The following is a 7,810-nucleotide window of genomic DNA, read 5'->3' as shown; positions in this document are numbered from 1 at the left end:
CTCCTTTCAGCTCAGCAGTGTGAGCACAGGGGAGGAGGCATTTGGATAAGGTGAGAAACCTTCCTGTGGATCCAGCCTGTGCTGGAAACAGAGCTGCTGCTGCCCTAACACAGACAAGCAGAGGTGGCCCAGCAGAGGTGGGGCTCTGCTGTCCCTTCCCTGAGCACCCACTGTCCCTTGGTGCTGGTGCTGGTGCCACAGAGCAACGCTGCAACGTCCCCACAGCAGCAGCCTGAGCATGCCTGGAAGGAGGGTGGCTAACTGCTGTGTTAGGGCCGCAGGGCTTGGCTCCTGTATCTGTTAATCAACTTTATGAAAACCTGTGGGGTCAAAAGAGCAATCAAATAACGGAGGATGAGCCAAGCTGCCTCTTTGTGCTTTCCACCTTTCTAGCCATTTTATCCTTCCTTCCCGCAAAATCAGCTCGCTCGGGCCTGACCTTGTGATGTGACAGCTCCGTTCAGGCTGGCAGAATTAAGATGATTTGTCCCTCTTCATGTTCCTGCATTTGCTCTCACTCTGCTCCTCCAATCTGTTTGCTTCAAGCTCAGGGCTCCCTAATTGTATTCCAATGGAGACAAACCTCATGATTAAAACTCAAACGCGAGCCTATCCAAGCTGCAGCAGCACAGGCGTCAGAGACCCTGAAATTGCAAACTCAATCTTTCTGATGGATTTAATTCGGGGATCTGTTTTGTCACCCTCATGCTGGGTGCAGCAGCAGCCCCCGCCCCATACGCCCCTCCTTCTCTCACTCCCCCCGGCAATTTCCTCATTGCTTAAAAATATTCAGTGAGGCTCCATCAAAGCGAATATTGAGACTTGTATTATTGTTGCCAGGGGTGACATTAGATGAGAATTATATGAAACAATAAGGGCACTGGAGTATAATCCATTTGACATTTGGAACATGTTCCCAGTGCTCTGTGCTCCTCGAAACATTCACACAACAGAACTGTCTTCATTTTCATCACAATATTTGTGTGCGTGTGCGCGAGTAGATTTATCTCTCCTTTTATTTCTCTGCCTGGTCACTCTCTCTAATGCCAACAAAAGAGAAAAGCCTCGCTCCCAGGTCTGCTCCCCTGTCCAAGCATCGTTTCTGATTGTTTATACCCAGAGGACACTCAGCATAAAGCTGGTCCAGACATAGCAGCAGTGCTTGCTGCTCTTGAGCAAAGCGATCCTGGGCAGAGGTTTGGGCTCCTGGGACAGCACATTGCCCTGGGAAGTGATGCTTTAGTTCAGAATTGCACCAGAACAGCAGACACAGACAGCAGAGAGGTGTTTGTGCCCAATCAGCCTCCGTCCTCCTTCCCCCTGCAAAGTTCCACCAAGATCTTGGTCTGGGTCCCGTGCACGAACCACCACGCACCTACCAAGTTTCCTTTGTGTTCACGGAGTCTCACACTGCTAGGGCACTGAGCCACGTGCCAAAGGGCAGCACAGCACCAAAAAAAAAAAAAAACCAACCAAAAAAAAAAACCAAACCAAAAAACACAAACAAACAAACAAAAAACAACACACACACACACAAAACAACCAATGCTGTTGCCAGGGCACACCTTAGAGGAAGCATTTCAAACCATGCTGCTCTCTGGCTTCCCCATTAGGCCAGGAATTTGCAAGGGGACTCCAACAAGGGGGCACCTGTTCTTGTTCCTTCCTAAAGTCCACCTGAACTGTTGCCTTCCCTCCAATACTACATACAAAGACTGATGCTTCTGGGAACGGAAACCTCGCCTCCTTAAAAACATCATCACTGAGCTTGGCCGATCCCAAACTGTAGCCATGGAGTCAGCTCATGGATCCACACTGAAACATGAACATGTGGACACAAGCTTCTCCACAAACTCAACCACCCATTTTCCAAGTGATTATCTCAGTTACAGATTCAACAGGATGATCTCATTTGCTAACTAGATGCCCCATGCACAGAGATCAGAGATTTCCCCCCAAAGTGCCCCCATGCCGTGCTCTCAGCCCTGCCTGGTGCCGGTGTCAGGCTGAGCTCAGGAGCACCGAGCAATTTAGTTGTGAAATCACCTCATCCAGCACTGGATCACTTTTCATCTGGAGAATGTGCAATATTGCATCTTACAGAGACGGAATGCAGAATATACAGGATAGGATGGGTTTTGCAGATGTTTTTAAGCATTTTGGGGTTACTGTTAATTTCAGCAAGAATTGTATGCTTTCGGTACTTGTGATGTTTGAGAGAAATGAAAATGTGGGGAAAGTCATAGTGGTCAGAGCAGGCAAATTTGCATTCCAAGATTACACCAGCAAATTCTTCAGCATAACTGCATTAAAAATGTGTTTATCCCATATAATATCAGTGCTTTACATTATTTTCGCTTTAGAAATCATTATCTTGCCAGCTGAGCTGCATGTTGTGAATTATTTGCTAGGAAAACAGTGCACCTAGCCTGGAAATTCAGCTCAGGTTCATTTAAAGTTTCCCGAAGGTTCACGAACTTGTTTAAGTGCCTGGGCTGATTTATGGGGCTGATGTGAACACAGGTGAGACTCATTGGCCTCTGCTTGAGATTCCAGGCTTGTTCTTGCTTAAATCTCAAAGTGAAACTTATGGAGCATGAAACATCCTGAACTGAAAATGAATCAAATGTTTGTGGAAACTTTTGCAAAATGAAGCAGTGAGAGGTCCCGAGCAGACTGCCCCTGCACTGGGCATGTTCCACTGACCTGCTGCAGGTCCTCACCCCTGAAGGACTGGGAACCAGGCTGACAGAATCACAGAATCACAGAATCACAGAACAGCCTGTGTTGGAACGGACCCACAAGGACCACTGGGTCTAACTCCTGGCTCCACATAGCACCACCCCAAAACCAGACCCGATGTCTGACAGTGGTGTCCAAACACTTCTTGAGCTCCAGCAGGCTCAGGGCTGTGACCATGTCCCTGGGGAGCCTGTCCCAGTGCCCGACCACCTCTGGGTGCAGAAACCTTCCAGGCTGAGACACCCCAGGGTGTGGATGGCCCTTTTGGCATCCAGGGCATGCTGCGGCCTTGTACTCAACCCGCTGTCAAGCAGAACCCCCAGATACCCCGTGCAGGGCTGCCCTCCAGCCTCCCCCAGTCTGTACATACAGCCAGGCTACCTTGCTGCAGACATCGGTTCTGCATGCGGTTTCATCAGCAGCCCTTGGGGAATGATGCTCTGGGCACGCTGGCTGCTGTGGTCCCTCTGACCAGGTCTGGCAGCAGTCACAGTCCTGGGTCATTTCTGACCGAAACGGTGAGGGCAGACCTGACCTAACTTGTGAATGAGTTCCCACACAGCCTAACGAGAAAATGGAAGCTTTTCAAGTGGCAAAAGTACTAGAGATAGGGAGGAAAGGGTTTTTGTGCCCTGACGGAATTTCTCAGATTTTGTTTTATTGTGTTATTGAAAAACGTGTTTTTTTTTTTTTTAATGGTGATTTTTTTTTTGAATGACTATGATCATACCCTTCTCTTCCTCCGCCCCATTAAGGAAATGAACACAATGGCAAAATAGGAAGTCATTTGAACAAAAGGATCAACACCTTCCATTTCAGACCACCCCTCTGACAACTTGAAAAAGTTAACATTTTTCTCCCAGTATGGGGATGGGTTGATGTGGCTCCTTACCCACAAACAGTCCCAAAATGACAAGTCAGTGTTCATGGCAGAAATCAGAGACGTTTTCTTCTGCTCATAACCACTGACTGTACTGGCTTCCCTGACATTATTTTCCATACACCTTGGCTCTTTTGATGATGAGTGATGCTACCAAAGACCAGGTTCTCCTCTTCTCCAGGTATGGAGCCTAGAGATGCATTATTCTGGCAGAAAATACTCAGTGGGACCCATTGCTCTTCTTTCTACCAAAAGGAAGCTGAGACTGACTAAGCTTCAGCTTCAGCACTCATTTTCTCAGTCCTTGGGCCACTGCTGCAGCAAACAGCTTGAGGACAAAGACACAAAAGACTTCCCATCACTTGCCCCATTGAAAGTTGCACATTGAGCTTTTTACTTTGCGTTTATGAAATGACACCAGATGATATGGGGCAAGACAAGGTTGGCTTTCTAAGGTGAGATTAGCAGGAGCATCTCCCTTCATTGCCAGCCCTTCCACAATGTTCTGCTTCTGAAACCTCAGTGCTGTCCTCTTAACAAAGTACGAAGATAATTAAATTTTGCAGTGTGGTTACACCTCAGTAAATATTGTCTATAAAAATCAATTGGCATTTACTGTACGTAATGTATAATAACTATTCTTATAAATCTAAATTATCCTTATAAATCTAAATTAAATGCTTAGGTTTAAGTGTATTTAGGACATTTAATTAATAAAGTGCTACCAAATAACCATTACTAATCTGTTTACTTCAAGCCTGATTTCCATTTCCAAAGGATTTGTTTCTCAGCAGTGTGTGTGGGAGGGTAAAAGTGAAGCATGTGAAGGGGTTCGAAAAAGCTACTACAGGTACCAGAAATATTTAAAGCTTGTCCATTTAAACTCCTCTTCTTTTCCCCATTGAGAAATCCTGGAACCAGAACTTTTCAAAGGAGAAGGTCCATTTTGACCCAATGATAATGTGAGGTGCTCAAAAAGTTCTGAACTCTGAAACATCTTGTTTCAACAGTTTACTAATTAAAAGCTTTAGTTTTCTGTTTAAGCTGATTCAAAATTTAACTTCATTTAAAAAGAGAAAAACAATTAAGGATGAAAAGGTCAAAACCAAAAAGAACTGATGTAAACAAAAGCTTTAGATTAGTTATAAACATTATGTGGATTACTCATTTGGGGAAAACACAGATTGTGACTTTTTTCCTGAGCTCCTGAAATTGCCCTTCACTGAGGTCTAAAGGCCTGAGTGGCTCACCCGAGGTCCATCAAGGAGCTTGTGCCAAGCAAGGACTTGGGGTTATTTCTCCCAGGTACAGCTGGGCTCAGGTGTTTATGTTCAAAAATCCAGATCCTGGTCAACCAGAAATACGGCACAAGCTAGCACTGAGTTCATTCACTTCAGCTTGCTGGTCTCCTTCCCCCACTTCAAATTTCCATACTGAAACATTATGATGTTTTATTTTGAAATGGTATTGTATCACCCAATTTCTTTCTAGAAAACTGAACAATAAAGACTACAAAAGAAGCAAATGTTTTGTTCCAACTGGAATGATTTCTTATCCAGTTTTCTTTTGTTAATAAGTTGGAGAAAACGCAATTCTTATCAAGTTAACCCCCAAATATTTCACAAAAGCTACCAAATGTCCCTGCTCAGCCAGTTTTGCTGCAACACCTTCAGTGCTAAAAAGTAGATAATTCTTCCCTCTTCCCATAACCAGCATCCAGAGACCTAGCTTGCACAAAGTCAGAGGGTCAAACTCAGAATGTATCAAGCATAGCATGGTACAATTCCGTTGAACCAAAATTAGCTTTAGTGCAGTGATTAATTTAGCTAAAAACATATAATTACAAGCAATACAAATGTATTTCTCATGCTGCTGGAAACTGGTTGAGACTGTTCCTCTGTACAATGCCATCATCCAGGCTAGCGTTCGTCTAGCCCAGTCCTTATTGACTTAAAATCATTAAACTCCTTCAGTGCCCTGTAAGGTATCAATGACTGATCACAGCCCAGTGAGGTGAGGAGCGGTATCGGTGGCAGAGTGAGCTGTTGGTACCCTCCTTGGTAGGCTGAACAGATAATTCCAAGTGTATTAAATTCATTCCTTTGCACAGGGCGTAAAGCAAGGTTTATGTACTAATTAAGCTAGAGCTGAAGGTTATAGTCAGACACTCAATTGCAATTGTCCTAGTGCATTTTAATTAGTTAATCACTTGCAGAAGTCAGTTCCTCATTCCCTGCTTATGCAGGGCGATGCTACAGGAGGGAGCAAGGGCTGGGAGGCAGCAAAGGCAGGCGGGAGGTCCATGATGCAAGCAGACCCCACATCCCAGCACCACCGCAGGCATGAGCCCAGCTCCTGCTCTGTCCATGGTGGTCTTCAGCTTCACCATCAGTGCACGGTCTCCAAGCAAGCCCGATGTTCTCTGACCCCCAGCTTTTTTGCTGAGCTCCTCTGAACGTTAAATTCATTACAGATGAGTAAAACAAAGGAAAATACCTTCTGGGAAGATGAAGTATTTTATGGTCTGTCTATCTTTTTGTGCTTGATTCAGACTGAGTTTGGCAGATGGAAACAAGCCCAAACCTAAAGAGAGATAGAAGTTGAGAAAATATTTTGAAATGGAGCCTGGCATCTCTGCGTTAACAACTGCTCCTCTCTTAGAGTGACGTTTGACTTCATCTGTCTAACTAGCTTGACGGTCTCTCAGTGTTTTTTCTGATTGGGGTAATTTATTTGTTTTCATGCTAAGTTTTATTGCTTATTGATTTTCCAAGTCATTCTGAACCTATGTCAGTTTTTATCTGCTCGAAGTAATAGAAATCGTTCTGTGGAAGATACACTGTGTAAAATCTTATTGCCAGCCAGACTAAAATCTGCAAATACAGTTAATTACCGTGGTTACAGTCCTCTCAGATGACAAATGCAGACCTGACACTGTTGTCCCTCCCTTGCTCCACACGAGCCCTGACAAGAACACATACCCCAGGCTCCAGATTCAGTGAGTGCTACACCACAGGCAGAGGACAAGAAGCCAGTGGCATCCAAGCTGTCACCTCCAAAAAGCCCCGTCAGTGTTTCAGGACCCCCAGGAGGCCTCTCACACGGTTTGAGGAAACGTGACGTCCATGGCATGGTTCTGCTCAGATTGCTCCAACCTGCTTCCTTAAGGACTTTCAATGATTTCAACTGGATTTGAATCAGAAAAAGTAAACAAAGTAATAAATCTAACCATAGTAAGAAAAATTCATAGGTCCTTTATGGGCTGCTTACCACAGCTTTATGTCATATTGTGTTTTTCTAGCAGTAACTACTGCCAAAAGAGAAATTGTTCTTAATAACTATTTCCAGCGAGCCTGCTCTTGGAAGCCCATGGGTCTGCACTAGGCAGGCCCCATGGGTTCTTGTGGAGGTGCTGGAGCCACCTGCTATGGCCTGTCCTCCACAGCAGACGTGTCCTCCTTGTGAACAAAACGAAGCCACCCTCACAGCCTGATGGCCCTGCCTCTGGCCACTCACTGGAGCAGGCAGTTGTCACCACGTATGCCCTCCTTCTGCCATTTGGCAGTAGCCAAAGAAGGAGGAGGATGTATTTTTTCTTCATGCTTCTAGCGCTGGCCATTTGCTTGTTCAAGGGGCATGAGGCCCAGCTCCCTCCAGCTTCCTCCTGCTCTCCAAAGATGTTGCCACTCTCATTACCTGCACGCCAACCTGCTCCAGGTGCTCTCCTTAATCTCTCACTCCACGCACACCAAAACCTCAAAGATCTGCCATTTCCCTCTAATCTGACCCATTTCGGCTGACTGGGGTGAGCAGAAGGTCACACAAGCAGCTGTGCCAGCAGACCCACCAGCCCCTGCCCTCCTCCAGGGGCACAGGTGGGCACACAGAGGGGAACAGGTCGGATACCACAGGAGGCCAAGGAGGATGCACGAGAAGAATTTCAGCCTGGTGGGAACCCATCGGTGAATGCCTGGCCTCTTGAAGGCAATAACAGGAGAGAGGTTGTATGGACGACTCGCCACTTTCTCACTTCTCCACCTCCTCCTGCTGTCCCTCCCCACAAGCAGGGCAGAAGCCCCTTCTTCTTCTCCTCATCCTGCCAGGAGCTTCCCTCTGGGCTGGTACGTGCCGGAGCTGCACCAGCACAAGGGGACAGGGAAGGAGGGGAGCAAAGGGAGGAAACGTTTC

The 7,810-nt window shown here is 46.2% G+C and overlaps 1 long non-coding RNA gene across 1 annotated transcript; it reads right to left on the bottom strand.

Moving 5' to 3' along the window:
- Window positions 1–4,150: 4,150 nt before the first annotated feature.
- On the bottom strand, window positions 4,151–7,715 carry LOC137843110 (uncharacterized). The gene is made up of 2 exons (XR_011089368.1): window positions 6,604–7,715; window positions 4,151–6,205 (listed from the first exon to the last, which is right to left on the bottom strand). It is a non-coding gene; the product is annotated as an uncharacterized lncRNA (long non-coding RNA).
- Window positions 7,716–7,810: the final 95 nt, after the last annotated feature.

Source organism: Anas acuta, chromosome 21 (assembly GCF_963932015.1).
Source record: "Anas acuta chromosome 21, bAnaAcu1.1, whole genome shotgun sequence".
NCBI classification, from domain to species: domain Eukaryota; kingdom Metazoa; phylum Chordata; class Aves; order Anseriformes; family Anatidae; genus Anas; species Anas acuta.
This window is presented reverse-complemented; position numbering and strand designations above follow the sequence as displayed.